Source organism: Haematobia irritans, chromosome 3, assembly GCF_050003625.1.
Source record: "Haematobia irritans isolate KBUSLIRL chromosome 3, ASM5000362v1, whole genome shotgun sequence".
In the NCBI taxonomy this organism is placed as follows: domain Eukaryota; kingdom Metazoa; phylum Arthropoda; class Insecta; order Diptera; family Muscidae; genus Haematobia; species Haematobia irritans.
Window position 1 is genome coordinate 176,235,661 of NC_134399.1, and position 17,471 is coordinate 176,253,131.

Genomic DNA, 17,471 nt, shown 5'->3' on the forward strand with positions numbered 1-17,471 from the left:
GTGCACTCTAAAAACAACGTGAACCCACCAGGAATGCAGGTTAATTTTAGAAGTTTTTAACTAAACTATGTTGAAAACGCCGATATGATGATAAAAGTCGGTAAATTTTTTTCCACATCCAAGAATTTTTTATTTATTTATTATTTATTTCTCTTGTTGGGGGACAGTTTTTTCAATACGAAATTATTTTTTTTTTGAAAAATACTATAATAAAACTATAATAAAATTAGTACAATTTTACAACCCATTTAAGTATATAAAAATTAGAATTTCCATTAACTAAAATAAAGTTAATATTGGCTTTAGTGCCTCAGAGTTTAAAAATTTTCGGGTTTTACATACGTTTTGTTTTTAATTTTTAAAGATACTGAAATATCTATTACTGAGGGTGTGATTTCTCTTAGACAGATAAAACTCTCTAATTTATTGAAAAAATGAACTAACTCATGCAAAAATTCAACTAAATTGTACTCCACCAAATTGTCCGCTTGTCTCTCATTTTATATTTTATACACGGATGAAAAAGACTGTTTTTCATATGTTTGGCTATAAACATTATATGTTTGGAACACAAATTTTTAAACACAATATTTTTGAGTGCAAGCATATAATGTTCATAAACTAGCATAACATGTTTGGGACATGTATGTTAATATGTTAGAACATATTATGTTTGGGACATAAAATGTTTTTAAATATAATATGCTTGGATGCAAACATATATTAATTTAGAAATAGCCTATAAACATATATGTGTTTAGTAGCTTGGAGCGCTATTTAACAGGGAGCGATATTGAATTAAGTTGGTGGTTGTTGCTTGTTATTACAAAATTAACATTTTATTTTTCCTTGGGCAATTGATCAGCTACTTCTTTGATCCTTACAAACTGTGTGGTCCGCTGTTCGAATCCCCGTCCGGCAAAAGGTAAAATTAAAATAAAAAAAATCATACAATAAAATAATTTCTTCTACAATGTTTGTATTACAGAAAAATGTGCTAAGAACTAAAATAAAGGGTGATTTGTTAAGAGCTTGATAACTTTTTTTAAAAAAAAAAACGCATAAAATTTGCAAAATCTCATCGGTTCTTTATTTGAAACGTTAGATTGGTCCATGACATTTACTTTTTGAAGATAATTTCATTTAAATGTTGACCGCGGCTGCGTCTTAGGTGGTCCATTCGGAAAGTCCAATTTTGGGCAACTTTTTCGAGCATTTCGGCCGGAATAGCCCGAATTTCTTCGGAAATGTTGTCTTCCAAAGCTGGAATAGTTGCTGGCTTATTTCTGTAGACTTTAGACTTGACGTAGCCCCACAAAAAATAGTCTAAAGGCGTCAAATCGCATGATCTTGGTGGCCAACTTACCGGTCCATTTCTTGAGATGAATTGTTCTCCGAAGTTTTCCCTCAAAATGGCCATAGAATCGCGAGCTGTGTGGCATGTAGCGCCATCTTGTTGAAACCACATGTCAACCAAGTTCAGTTCTTCCATTTTTGGCAACAAAAAGTTTGTTAGCATCGAACGATAGCGATCGCCATTCACCGTAACGTTGCGTCCAACAGCATCTTTGAAAAAATACGGTCCAATGATTCCACCAGCGTACAAACCACACCAAACAGTGCATTTTTCGGGATGCATGGGCAGTTCTTGAACGGCTTCTGGTTGCTCTTCACTCCAAATGCGGCAATTTTGCTTATTTACGTAGCCATTCAACCAGAAATGAGCCTCATCGCTGAACAAAATTTGTCGATAAAAAAGCGGATTTTCTGCCACTGATTTTGGTAATAAAATTCAATGATTTGCAAGCGTTGCTCGTTAGTAAGTCTATTCATGATGAAATGTCAAAGCATACTGAGCATCTTTCTCTTTGACACCATGTCTGAAATCCCACGTGATCTGTCAAATACTAATGCATGAAAATCCTAACCTCAAAAGAATCACCCTTTATCTCGTGGAAGTGAGAAAGATGTGGGGGAATATACAATTGGGCAGAAACAAAATTTTGAGCATTCAGGTCGAAAACCTATGTTGTTAGCACCTATATTACCTGTTTATTTTCATAATTCATTATGATTGTAAATATATAAATAAATAAAATTTTGAGCACAATATTGTTTGGGAGAATTTTTTTAAGCATATAATATTTTTGTGTGCAAAATGCTTCCAAACATATTATATGTTCACATAATAACATATTGTTTTTTGGAAGACAACATTATTGAATTTGGATGCAAAAATACAAAATGTTTGCAACTAAGACTACCCAAACATATATTGTTTAGACCAACATGCTTTCAAACATATTATATATTGGAAGAGATCAAACATATAAATGTTTGGGCATTTCCCAAAAATGTATATGCTTGAAGCAAAATATGTTTGGGAGTATATGTTACAGAAGCGATTTTTTGTGAGCGTGTATGCGGGAATAATACAAAGTCATTTGGTTCCAAAGATTTTTTCTTTATACTAATGAGTTGGATATTGATTCCGATCCAAAGCAGCGTAGAATTAAAATAAGGATACCTTTAAGACACAATTATCTTTAAATTTGAATTGTGCGTACTTTTTTTGAAGGAAACTAATTTTGGTTTTTTCTTATTTTAAGTTTTTATACCCTCCACCATAGGATGGGGTTATATTAACTTTGTCATTCCGTTTGTAACACATTTAAATATTGCTCTAAGACCCCATAAAGTATATATATTCTGGGTCGTGTGAAATTCTGAGTCGATCTAAGCACACGCTCACAAAAAATCGCTTCTGTAACATATACTCCCAAACATATTTTGCTTCAAGCATATACAAAAAAAAAAAAAAAAAAAAAAAAAAAAACATTTATATGTTTGATCTCTTCCAATATATAATATGTTTGAAAGCATATTGGTCTAAACAATATATGTTTGGGTAGTCTAAGTTCCAAACATTTTGTATTTTTGCATCCAAATTCAATAATGTTGTCTTCCAAAAAACAATATGTTATTATGTGAACATATAATATGTTTGGAAGCATTTTGCATTTAGTGTTTGTTAATAAAAATGTAAAAACGTGAGTTTTGATAGACCTCCATTAAATTTTTTTCCCTATTTCGTGTTCAATTATTATGGTTAGTACTAAAATTTAATTATGCATATCAAAGAAAATAAATCTTTATAACTTAATATTTTTAACGATTTTTTGTACGCCCACAATAATCGTTAATCATCGTATGGAAAAGGAATAAAGAACATATAAGTCCAATTTTTATAAAAAAAAATAATTTTTAATAAATTTATAATTCAATGAGAATCTATTCCTTCTACGTTGAGATCAAATTTTTTTGATAGAGAAACATTTAATTGTGAATGTATGTACCTTCCCTGAAAATTTCCACCGAATCGGAGAATTTTGAACCAGTTAAAAAAAAAAATAGAGCAAACAGGAGTTGCTGCTCCCTGATCCGAAAAATCATGTACACTGTATTAATTTAATAATGTTCTTTCACGTTTCATAAACATTTAAAGTAAATCGGAGTGGTTTAGATTTTACTACATTCTTTAAAGGATTGCTTATTTCTTGGGCTTCTACACCCTCACAAAAAATCGCTTCTGTAACATATACTCCCAAACATATTTTGCTTCAAGCATATACATTTGTTTTTTTTTAGGGAGCCACCGTGGTGCAATGGTTAGCATGCCCGCCTTGCATACACAAGGTCGTGGGTTCGATTCCTGCTTCGACCGAACACCAAAAAGTTTTTCAGCGGTGGATTATCCCACCTCAGTAATGCTGGTGACATTTCTGAGGGTTTCAAAACTTCTCAAAGTGGTTTCACTGCAATGTGGAACGCCGTTCGGACTCGGCGATAAAAAGGAGGTCCCTTGTCATTGAGCTTAACATGGAATCGGGCAGCACTCAGTGATAAGAGAGAAGTTCACCAATGTGGTATCACAATGGACTGAATAGTCTAAGTGAGCCTGATACATCGGGCTGCCACCTAACCTAACCTAACCTATATACATTTTTGGGTATTGCCCAAACATTTATATGTTTGATCTCTTCCAATATATAATATGTTTGAAAGCATATTGGTCTAAACAATATATGTTTGGGTAGTCTAAGTTCCAAACATTTTGTATTTTTGCATCCAAATTCAATAATGTTGTCTTCCAAAAAACAATATGTTATTATGTGAACATATAATATGTTTGGAAGCATTTTGCACCCAAAAATATTATATGCTTAAAAAAATTCTCCCAAACAATATTGTGCTCAAAATTTTATTTATTTATTTATATATTTACAATCATAACGAATTATGAAAATAAACAGGTAATATAGGTGCTAACAACATAGGTTATCGACCTGAATGCTCAAAATTTTTGCCCAATTGTATATTCCCTCACATCTTTCTCACTTCCACGAGATTTTTTAGTTCTTAGCACCTTTTTCTGTAATACAAACATTGTAGAAGAAATTATTCAATTGTATGATTTTTTTTATTTTAATTTTACCTTTTGCCGGACGGGGATTCGAACAGCGGACCACACAGTTTGTAAGGATCAAAGTAGCTGATCAATTGCCCAAGGAAAAATAAAATGTTAATTTTGTAATAACAAGCAACAACCACCAACTTAATTCAATATCGCTCCCTGTTAAATAGCGCTCCAAGCTACTAAACACATATATGTTTATAGGCTATTTCTAAATTAATATATGTTTGCATCCAAGCATATTATATTTACAAACATTTTATGTCCCAAACATAATATGTTCTAACATATTAACATATATGTCCCAAACATGTTATGCTATTTTATGAACATTATATGCTTGCACTCAAAAATATTGTGTTTAAAAATTTGTGTTCCAAACATATAATATTTATAGCCAAACATATGAAAAACAGTCTTTTTCATCCGTGCATGTACGTCCGTCCGTTCGTCCGTCTGTTGAAATTACTTTAACTTCCGAACGTAACAAGCTATCGAATTGAAATTTGACACAAGTAGTTGCTATTGATGTAGGTCGGATGGTATTGCAAATGGGCCATATTGGTACATGGTCCACTTTTACGTATAGCCTCCACATAAACGGACCCCCAAATTTGGCTTGCGAATCCTCTAAGAGAAGCAAATTTCATCCGATCGGGCTGAAATTTGGTACATGGTGTTAGTCTCTAACAACCACACAAAAAAATTTTTTTCTGATTCAATCACCAAATTAATTGATCCAATTAATTTTTTAATTGAAACGTCTTCAATCACAGAAATGATAGTATCAATTAAAAAATTAATTGACAGTTAATTAAAAAATTAATTGATCCAATTAAAAAATTAATTGATACTATTAACTTGTGTGTTTGAGTTTTGTTTCAATTAAAAAATTTGTTGAATCAATTAAATTTTTAATTGACTATTTTTTAAAACTCAATTAAGATTTTAATTGGAAAATTGTTCGTGAAATTTTTTTCTCCACATCGGCCCCCATATAAACCGATCCCCCGATTTGGCTTGAGGAGCCTCTAAGAGAACAAAGCTAATTAAATCGGAGTGGAATATAGCGTTTCTTCAAGTAGTAGAGCACATAAGAGCAAATCTGATAAAACGCAAGAGAGTGAGACCTGATTTTATTAATAACTTGATCCAAGAATTAAGACCAAGATCAAATATCATCTATCATGAGAATCAGAGCGACGGTGCATAATTGTGTAAAAGGGGTGTGGTATCTCCTACTACTGTGGCACGATGAGTTATGCAACCCTATGCTTTATCATGGTTACATAGAACTTTGTCTCACAGAGAGGCTTCTAGGGATATAGAAGTCAAAATTCGAACAGTCGAAGTCCAATTTTTTTTTTCATTTTTCTTCATACTAATTTTTCTTTCATATTTTCATATGGAAATTGACTAATATACAATAGTTTCAATATTGGTCAGAGTCGACTAATGGGCTTTTGTTTTAATGAAATAATTTCGTATAATCGATTCAATCGGTTTTTATAAAAATGTTTTATAAGAATGTTGAAACCATTTTGTAATAACGGATGAAGTAATTAGATAATTTATTAAAAACAGGCACGTATTTTTAACGTGCACATTGTCTTCATGGCAGTTTATTAAAATATCCAGATGTAATTGCGTTTTATCACACTAGTTACAAAAATTGAAAAAAAAAATTAAAAGTCAAAATTAAAAAACAATCTCAAATCAAAATATATTATTTATATTAACAAGCAGTTACTTTGGCTTCCAGTTGTGAGAACTTGATAATTGAATGAATCTTTTTCCGACTATAATGTATACAATATTTTCATTTCAATTCTACAATTTAAATTGCATATACTTACACATATTTCTTATTACATACAATCAACATTCCCTGTTGACAAAGCACCCAGCGAGAGTTAGTACACATTCCTCCAAATAGTATTTCGGCATATTTCCATTTATTCCAGAAATAAAAATGTCAAATATTTCAAAGAATTTTGAATGAAAAAAAACTACAAATTTGAATATTTATTCTTTATATGTAAATCACTTTGACAGCACACAAATTGAAATGCAGAGTACCATCAACGATAGTTCAGTGACAGATTATTCACCTTAAGTTCAAATGGAAAACGGTAATGCAAATAACCAAAAAATAAATTATGAGGGGTGGGGCCCATAAATTTTCAAAGAGTCATAAGAAGGGTGTATTTTGTTGAAGTGACTTTGTTTATTTGATTAATTAAGAAAGTTAATAAAATAAATAAATTTAATTTCTATAGAAAGTTTTGTCAAAATTTCATTTCTATAGGAAATTTTGTCAAAATTTTCAATAGGAGATTTTCTCAAAATTTCATTTTTATAGGAAATTTTGTCAAAATTTCATTTCTATAGAAAATTTTCTCAAAATATAATGTCTATAGGATATTTTGTCAAAATTTCATTTTTATAGGAAATTTTGTCAAAATTTCATATCTATAGGATATTTTGTCAAAATTTCATTTTTATAGGAAATTTTGTCAAAATTTCATATCTAAAGGGTGATACGGTCAAAATTTGGTCAAGGGAAAACGCGTGTAAATCGGTGAAATCGTTTATTTAAAAAATCAAATTAAATTTCTTTTTCAAGTTCAATTAGTATAAAATTCAGGAAAAATATTCACTTAGGCTTTCGCTTTTCCAGATCCGAATTGCCGGGCCTCACGCTTGACACCTGCCATCAGATTTCGTACAGCCACCTTGTCCACCTTCTTCGCCGCAGAAAGCCAGTTTGCCTTGAACTGCTGCTCGTCCTTAGCAGTTTTTTTGGTCTTCTTTAGGTTCCGCTTGACAATAGCCCATTATTTCTCAATTGGGAGGAGCTCTGGGCTGTTGGGAGGGTTCTTGTCCTTGGGAACCACCTGCACGTTGTTGGCGGCGTACCACTCCATGGCCTTTTTACCGCAATGGCAAGATACCAAATCCGGCCAAAACAGTACGGAACAACCGTGTTTCTTCCGGAAAGGCAGTAGACGTTTATTCAAACACTCTTTCACGTAAATTTCTTGGTTGACAGTCCCGGAAGCTATGAAAATGCTGCTTTTCAAGCCACAGGTACAGATGGCTTGCCAAACCAGATATTTCTTTGCGAACTTTGACAGTTTTATGTGCTTGAAAATATCTACTACCTTTCCCCTTCCTTTTGCCGTATAAAACTCCTGTCCCGGAAGCTGCTTGTAGTCGGCTTTGACGTAGGTTTCGTCGTCCATTACCACGCAGTCAAACTTCGTCAGCATCGACGTCTACAGCCTCCGGGATCGCGCTTTGGCCGTCGTATTTGGTTTATCATCGCGATTTAGAGTCACTACCTTCTTGTAAGTCGATAGTCCGGCTCGTTTTTTGGGTCGATGCACGGTTGTAGACGATACACCCAGCTTATTTGCGGCATCTCGGAGAGAGAGGTTAGGGTTTCGCTTGAAACTACCAGCAACTCTCTTTGTCGTCTCAGCGGCTTCCGGTTTTCGATTTTTCGATTTCCCCCCGATCCAGACTTCCTGGCTGTCGACAAACGTTCCCAAAACACTTTAATTACATTTGTAACGGTTGATTTGGCAACTTTTAGCGATTTTGCCAGCTTTGCGTGCGAGTAGTTCAAATTTTCGCGATGCGCGAGCAAAATTTTGATACGCTACTCTTCTTGCTTGGACGGCATTTTGACAACTGAAGAGTGAATTCCAAAATCAAAATAGGAGCAACATTCTACACACACACACACACCTTCAAAATGAGGGGTGTTCAGGTTTTTTAAATGCAAAATTGAAAGAAATACGTCAAGTTTATATTGACCAAATTTTGACCGTATCACCCTTTATAGGAAATTTTATCAAAATTTCATATCTATAGGAAATTTTATCAAAATTTCATATCTATAGGAAATGTTATCAATATTTCATATCTATAGGAAATTTTGTCAAAATTTCATTTCTATAGGAAATTTTGTCAAAATTTCATATCTATAGGAAATTTTGTCAAAATTTCATATCTGTAGGAAATTTTATCAAAATTTCATATCTATAGGAAATTTTATCAAAATGTCATATCTATAGGAAATTTTATCAAAATTTCATATCTATAGGAAATTTTATCAAAATTTCATTTCTATAGGAAATTTTGTCAAAATTTCATTTCTATAGGATATTTTGTCAAAATTTCATTTTTATAGGAAATTTTGTCAAAATTTCATTTTTATAGGAAATTTTGTCAAAATTTCATATCTATAGGAAATTTTGTCAAAATTTCATTTCTATAGGAAATTTTGTCAAAATTTCATTTTTATAGGAAATTTTGTCAAAATTTCATATCTCTAGGAAATTTTGTCAAAATGTCATATCTATAGAAAATTTTGTCAACATTTCATATCTATAGGAAATTTTGTCAAAATTTCATTTCTATAGGAAATTTTGTCAAAATTTCATTTCTATAGGAAATTTTGTCAAAATTTCATTTCTATAGGAAATTATGTCAAAATTTAATTTCTATCGGAAATTTTTGTTAGAATTTCATTTCTATAGGAAATTTTGTCAAAATTTCATTTCTATAGGAAATTTTGTCAAAATTTCATTTCTATAGGAAATTTTGTCAAAATTTCATTTCTATAGGAAATTTTGTCAATATTTCATTTCTATAGGAAATTTTATCAACATTTTATTTCTATAGGAAATTTTATCAACATTTTATTTCTATTGAAACTTTTATCGAAATTTTATTTCATATTTGTTGTTTTGATCTCAGCATTGCGTTGACTAAACTACAAGAGTAGCTTAACCAACAGAGGACAAGAATGTTTACCAAATTTATTTGGGCAAAGTCCTATAGACTGTAAGATGGTTGGATTTATTTCTATATCATTTTGTCAAAAATTCATTTCTAAGGAAATATTCTTAAAATTTTATTTCTATAGAAAATTTTATCAACATTTTGTCAACAGTTCATTTCTATAGGAAATTTTGTCAACAGTTCATTTTATAGAAATTTTTGTCAAAATTTCATTTCTATAGGAAATTTTGTCAATAGTTCAGTTCTATAGGAAATTTTGTCAATAGTTCAGTTCTATAGGAAATTTTGTCATAATTTCTATAGGAAATTTTGTCAAAATTTCATTCCTACAAAAAATTTTCTCAAAATTTCATTTCTATAGGAAATTTTCTCAAAATTTTATTTCAATAAGAACTTTTTTTCAAAATAGGAAATTTTCTCAAAATTTCACTTTTCTAGACAATTTTGTCAAAATTTCATTTATATAGGAAATTTTGTCAAAAATTTACTTTATTATAATGTTATTCTATTTTTTACATTTTATCATAATTTTCTCAAATTTATATTTCTAAAGAAAATTTTCAACATTTTATTTCTAGAGAAAATATAATTCTTTTAATTTTAGTTTCATGGAAAACCAACAATTACTCGTAAGGTCCACCAACCTATTTTCTTAACTCAATTCATTCATATATTTTGGTTTGCTTAGAATAGTTAATGGCATTGTGTTCGGGGTCATCCATTCAGTTGTTAATGTGTATACACTTTCCCGATTTTATTGCTTTAAGATAGGTCAATAAAAATATTCTAATTACTTTCGATCAATTTTGTCATTGTTACGGCTTACCATTTCGGCGACTAATTAATAATGACAGAATGCATTATTTCAATTGACCTAAACGAAAACCACGTGCTTGTATGCAGAAATTTTGGGATGCACGTACTACTGAAACTCTATTAACACAGAGTGCTGGATTGCTACCTGATTTACATAAAATAAGAGCATCCTAAGTGGAAATCCTACCTGTGTGTCAATGGAAAAAAACATTTTATACTTTTCTGATGACAGGGGAATTTCCATGGCATTGTTTAAATTGATGACACAATACAAATAACTCTTGAGTACAGTGGCTCGAAGTAACATGAAGTGGAACGAATGACCAGTTATACTGGTTTTGAATATGCAAACAGTGAGCGGTCTCAAACGTCAATAATGTATTATATATAATTGTATTATATATAATTTCAATCACACAATGGTCACTAAAATCTCCGGATCTCAATCACGGTTGCCTCAGTTGGTCGAATTTTACCAAAAATGCAGATTTTTTATTGCTTGCTAGATTGGTAGAATACCTGATGTTTTGGTAGATTTTGCAAAAAATTCTTCTCCAACTAAGAGGTGCTTTACAAATTTTCTGTAGAAATAAAAAGACAGTAGTTTCTATAGAAATAAAATTTTGGTACAATTTTCTATAGAAATAAAATGTTGGCAAAATTTTCTATAGAAATACAATTTTGGCAAAATTTTCTATAGAAATAAATATTGGCAAAATATTCCATAGAAATAAAATTTTGGCCAATTTTCTATAGAAATAAAATTTTTGCAAAACTTTCTATAGAAATTAATTTTTGGCAAAATTTTCTATATAAATAACATTTTGACAAAAAATTTCTATGGAAATAAAATTTTGACAAACATTTTCTATAGAAATAAAATTTAGACAAAATTTTTCATAGAAATAAAATTTTGACAAAATTTTCTATAAAAATTTTGACAAAATTTTCTATAGAGATAAAAATTTGACAAAACTTCCTATAGAAATAAAAATTTGACAAAATTGTTTATAGAAATAAAATTTTGACAAAAATTGTCTATAGAAATAAAATTTTGACAAAAATTGTCTATAGAAATAAAATTTTGACAAAATTTTCTATAGAAATAAAATTTTGAATAAACTTCCTATAGAAATAAAATTTTGAGAAAACTTCCTAAAGAAATAAAATTAAAAAAAAAAACATCTATAGAAATAAAATTTTAAAACAATTTTGTATAGAAATGAAGTGTTGACAAAATTTTCTATAGAAATAAAATTTTGTGAAAATTTTCTATAAAAATAAATATTTGACAAAACTTCCTATAGAAATAAAAATTTGACAAAATTGTTTATAGAAATAGAATTTTGGCAAAATTTTTTATAGAAATAAAATTTTGACAAAAATTGTCTATAGAAATAAAATTTTGACAAAATTTTTCATAGAAATAAAATTTTGACAAAATTTTCTATAAAAATTTTGACAAAATTTTCTATAGAAATAAAAATTTGACAAAACTTCCTATAGAAATAAAAATTTGACAAAATTGTTTATAGAAATAAAATTTTGACAAAATTTTCTATAGAAATAAAATTTTGAATAAACTTCCTATAGAAATAAAATTTTGAGAAAACTTCCTAAAGAAATAAAATTAAAAAAAAAAAAATCTATAGAAATAAAATTTTAAAACAATTTTGCATAGAAATGAAGTGTTGACAAAATTTTCTATGGAAATAAAATTTTGAGAAAATTTTCTATAGAAATAAAAATTTGACAAAACTTCCTATAGAAATAAAAATTTGACAAAATTGTTTATAGAAATAAAATTTTGACAAAAATTTTCTATAGAAATAAAATTTAGACAAAATTTTTCATAGAAATAAAATTTTGACAAAATTTTCTATAGAAATAAAAATTTGACAAAACTTCCTATAGAAATAAAAATTTGACAAAATTGTTTATAGAAATAAAATTTTGACAAAAATTTTCTATAGAAATAAAATTTTGACAAAATTGTCTATAGAAATAAAATTTTGACAAAATTTTCTATAGAAATAAAATTTTGAATAAACTTCCTATAGAAATAAAATTTTGAGAAAACTTCCTAAAGAAATAAAATTAAAAAAAAAAAATTCTATAGAAATAAAATTTTAAAACAATTTTGCATAGAAATGAAGTGTTGACAAAATTTTCTATAGAAATAAAATTTTGAGAAAATTTTCTATAAAAATAAAAATTTGACAAAACTTCCTATAGAAATAAAAATTTGACAAAATTGTTTATAGAAATAGAATTTTGGCAAAATTTTCTATAGAAATAAAATTTTGACAAAAATTGTCTATAGAAATAAAATTTTGACAAAATTTTCTATAGAAATAAAATTTTGAATAAACTTCCTATAGAAATAAAATTTTGAGAAAACTTCCTAAAGAAATAAAATTAAAAAAATTCTATAGAAATAAAATTTTAAAACAATTTTGTATAGAAATGAAGTGTTGACAAAATTTTCTATAGAAATAAAGTTTTGAGAAAATTTTCTATAAAAATAAAAATTTGACAAAACTTCCTATAGAAATAAAAATTTGACAAAATTGTTTATAGAAATAGAATTTTGGCAAAATTTTCTATAGAAATAGAATTTTGGCAAAAATTTCTATATAAATAAAATTTTGACAAAAATGTTCTATAGAAATACAATTTTGAATAAACTTCCTATAGAAATAAAATTTTGAGAAAACTTCCTAAAGAAATAAAATTAAAAAAAAAAAAATCTATAGAAATAAAATTTTAAAGCAATTTTGTATAGAAATGAAGTGTTGACAAAATTTTCTATAGAAATAAAAATTTGAGAAATTTTCTATAAAAATAAAATTTTGAGAAAATTTTCTATAAAAATAAAATTTTGGCAAAATTTTCTATAGAAAAAAATTTTGGCAAAAATTTCTATAGAATTATTTCTTTGAATTATTTTTAGAAAATTTTCTGTAGAAATAAAGTTTTGACAAAAATATTCTATAGAAATAAAATTTTGACAAAAATTTCTATAGAAATAAAATATTGAGAACATATTCTATAGAAATGAAGTGTTGACAAAATTTTCTATAGAAATAAAATGTTGACTAAATTTTCTATAGAAATAATATTTTGAGAAAATTTTCTATAAAAATAAAATTTTGAGAAAATTTTCTATAGAAATAAAATATTGAGAAAATTTTCTATAAAAATAAAATTTTGAGAAAATTTTCTATAGATATAAAATATTGATAAAATTTTCTATAAAAATAAAATTTTGAGAAAATTTTCTATAGAAATAAAATTTTGACAAAAATATTCTATAGAAATAAAATTTTGACAAAAATATTCTATAGAAATAAAATATTGAAAAAATTTTCTATAAAAATACAATTTTGAGAACATTTTCTATAGAAAAAAATGTTGACAAAAATAATCTATACAAATAAAAGTTTGAGAAAACTTCCTATAGAAATAAAATTAAAAAAAAGTTTTCTTTAGAAATAAAGTGTTGATAAAAATATTCTATAGAAACAAAATTTTGACAAAAATATTAGGTTAGGTGGTAGCCCGATGTATCAGGCTCACTTGGACTATTCAGTCCATTGTGATACCACATTGGTGAACTTCGCTCTAATCACTGAGAGCTGCCCGATTCGATGTTAAGCTCAATGACAAGGAACCTCCTTTTTATAGCCGAGTCGGAACGGCGTTCCACATTGCAGTGAAACCACTTAGAGAAGCCTTGAAACCCTCAGAAATGTCACCAGAATTACTGAGACGGGATAATCCACCGCTGAAAAACTTTTTGGTGTTTGGTCGAACCGGAATCGAACCCACGACCTTGTGTATGCAAGGCGGGTATGGTAACCATTGCACCACGGTGGCTCGACAAATATATATTCTATAGAAATAAAATTTTGAGAAAACTTCTTATAGAAATAAAATTAAAAAAATGTTTCTATAGAAATGAAGTGTTGACAAAATTTTCTATAGAAATAAAATTTTGACAAAATTTTCTATAGAAATAAAATGTTGACAAAATTTTCTATAGAAATAAAATGTTGAGAAGACTTCCTAAAGAAATCAAATTTGAAGAAACAAATTCTATAGAAATAAAATTTTGACGAAATATTCATTAGAAATAAAATTTTTTCAAAATGTTCTATAGAAATAAAATTTTGAAAAATGTTCTATCGAAATAAAATTTGGACAATATTTTCTATAGAAATAAAAGATGGACAATATGTTCTATAGAAATAAATGTTTAACAAATGTTGGCGATCTCAATCCGTTGGACTTTTGGCTCTGGGGCATTTTGAAGAGTAAGGTTGGCACTAAACAATGCAGCGTGTGACGTTTTTGGCGGCCGTTTGAAGTCTATAATTCTTGCAGCAAAAATGTCCTTCCAAAGAAGTTCTTTATTTGAACTACCCAGGATGTTCTTTTGATTCAATTCTCTATAGCTCGCGATTCTCGTTTTTAGGTAATATTCTTTACTTTTTTCAAATTCTTTAAAAACAGTGTAGGAAATAATGTGAAGGTAAAATTATTAAAATGTTGGCGAAGAGAATGCTAAATCCCTTACATAAAAATTGCGAAAGCGTTTAGGTCATACGTTCCAGACAAGCTTTATAAAGTATGAAGAATCATGAAAAGGGTTTTAAATTGTTTTGGAAAAATATCACAGATTTTTATAATTCACATCTAAAACACAGGATCACATCTTAAGGAGTGATGAATATTTAGTGCAACGGTTTTTGGAATAGTGGACATCCGTCCTATGACCAGCCCATGATAAATTTATTCTGTGCTAATTTTGCACCACTTCCGTATTCAAAGCAGACCATTTTCACTACGTTCTTTGGTGGCGATTTGTTTGCTGGGATTACATATAAGCCACCATAAAGAAAAAATTGACGCAATATAGAATTTGTAGGAGGAAATGATTCCAAAATTTCAAATTACAATTGGAATAATTTCTTCAATGAAAATTTCCTACAAAAACTACCTCATAATCCATTTGGTAGTTTTAGTTTTAAATATCGTCAAGGACGCACGACAGCGTATCGATCTTTTAGATTAACCAATGAGGTAGTCCTTTTTCATAGTTCATTCCAATAAAAGAACAACAACTTGGTAATTACAGCCTTTAACGCTTTTTCACACTAAAAGGCAACGAGCCAGTATCGTAAATACCTGTCATAATTAAGGGGAATCTCGTTACGCTCTCAATATTGCATAAAGGACCCTTTTTGTCCGTACTTTCTCACACTCCCTCTCTCTTGCGATACCGTAAAATTGTAGTGTGAAAACATGAATCTTCACACTCACATCCATATCCAACTGAAAATTGGCCAAGTCGCACTCATTTCCAATGTAAAATTTCATTAAAAACGGCGACAACGTCATAATTCATATAGTCTGCCATTAAGTCTTCGTTAATTATCGATAGAATTGGTGGGTATTTTTTACGGGAACGAAAATAATCTATATTGCCAGAACCAGAACCAAAAACCCCTGGGAGGTGATATTTTTGTTTTGTCCGTTGGTAAGCCTGAATGGTGTTGACATTTATTATTATGTAAATTATCCTTGAAATGGTGTGAGCTCTTTGGCAGGCTACTTGAACGACTGCATGGTTATTTTGGTTTGCCAAGAAGATGAGGTTTACTGAAGAGAAAAGATATGCGACTGAGTATTTTTAATGACGATGTTGAAATAATTTTTCCACATTTTTGTTTTCTCCGTAGGACACTTTGCCGCATTTTTTTTTGTATGTATGTTATTTATTTTTCATGCCAAGCTATAAAAATAAATATTTTTTATTTAATAGGATATGATGGATAAGCTGTTATAAGTCTTATTTATGGTTAAATAAACAGAGATAATTTATAATGTTTAAATTGTTCGAATAAAAAAACGATGACTGCATGCAAGAAAGAAATCTACGTTTGGTAGTGCACTTAATAGGATTTTTGTGTTTAAAAAAGTAAAACATGTATAAAAAATAAATTCCAGATCGGTACAAATATACTCGCAGAGCAGGGACGCTAAACATTAACATATTTGCTGAAATCATATACATATGTCCCGCGAAAAAAAAAAAACATGGTTCTATATAAGGGCTATACCAAACAATGAACCGATATATCCCATATTCGTCACACCTATTTAAGGACCTAAAACACCTCCAAATGTCAAGGGAATCGGATAAAATTGCGGAATTTAGATGCTCAAGAAACCAAATCGGCTTATGTGGGACCTTCGATAAAGTGTTGCGTAACGCGCAGCTTGGAGAATCCTTAACCCTTAAATGCACAAGATCACCGATTCCTTAAAAAATATCTATAGAAATAACATGTTGAGAAAATTTTTTTATAGAAACAAAATTTTTAGAAAATTGTTTACAGTAATAAAATTTTAACAAAATTTTCTATAGAAATAAAATTTTAACAAAATTTTCTAAATTTTTCTGTAGAAATAAAATTTTGACCAAATTTTCTATAGAAATAAAATATTGAGAAAATTTTTTGTAGAAACAACATTTTGAGAAAATTTTCTATAGAAATAAAATTTTGAGAAAATTTTTATAGAAACAAAATTTTGAGAAAATTGTTTACAGAAATAAATAGAAATACAATTTTTACAACATTTGCTAAAATTTTCTGTAGAAATAAAATTTTGAGAAATTTTTCTATAGAAATAAAGGGTGATACGGTCAAAACTTGGTCAATATAAACTTGACGTATTTCTTTCAATTTTGCATTTAAAAAACCTGAACACCCCTCATTTTGAAGGTGTGTGTGTAGAATGTTCCTCCTATTGTGATTTTGGAATTCACTCTTCAGTTGTCAAAATGCCGTCCAAGCAAGAAGATCAGCGTATCAAAATTTTGCTCGCGCATCGCGAAAATCCGAGCTACTCGCACGCAAAGCTGGCAAAATCGCTAAAAGTTGCCAAATCAACCGTTACAAATGTAATTAAAGTGTTGGGGGAACGTTTGTCGATAGCCAGGAAGTCTGGATCGGGGGGAAATCGAAAACCGGAAGCCGCTGAGACGACAAAGAGAGCTGCCGGTAGTTTCAAGCGAAACCCTAACCTCTCTCTCCGAGATGCCGCAAATAAGGTGGGTGTATGGTCTACAACCGTGCATCGAGCCAAAAAACGAGCCGGACTATCGACTTACAAGAAGGTAGTGACTCCAAATCGCGATGATAAACAAAATACGACGGCCAAAGCGCGATCCCGGAGGCTGTACACGACGATGCTAACGAAGTTTGACTGCGTGGTAATGGACGACGAAACCTACGTCAAAACCGACTACAAGCAGCTTCCGGGACAGGAGTTTTATACGGCAAAAGGAAGGGGAAAGGTA

General features: G+C 29.4%; 1 protein-coding gene across 1 annotated transcript in view; it reads left to right on the plus strand.

Annotated features, from left to right (window-relative positions):
* LOC142228676 (uncharacterized) overlaps nucleotides 1-17,471 on the plus strand; it is a 596,821-nt gene that overhangs the window by 89,682 nt on the left and 489,668 nt on the right. The gene's annotated exons all lie outside the window — the stretch shown is intronic.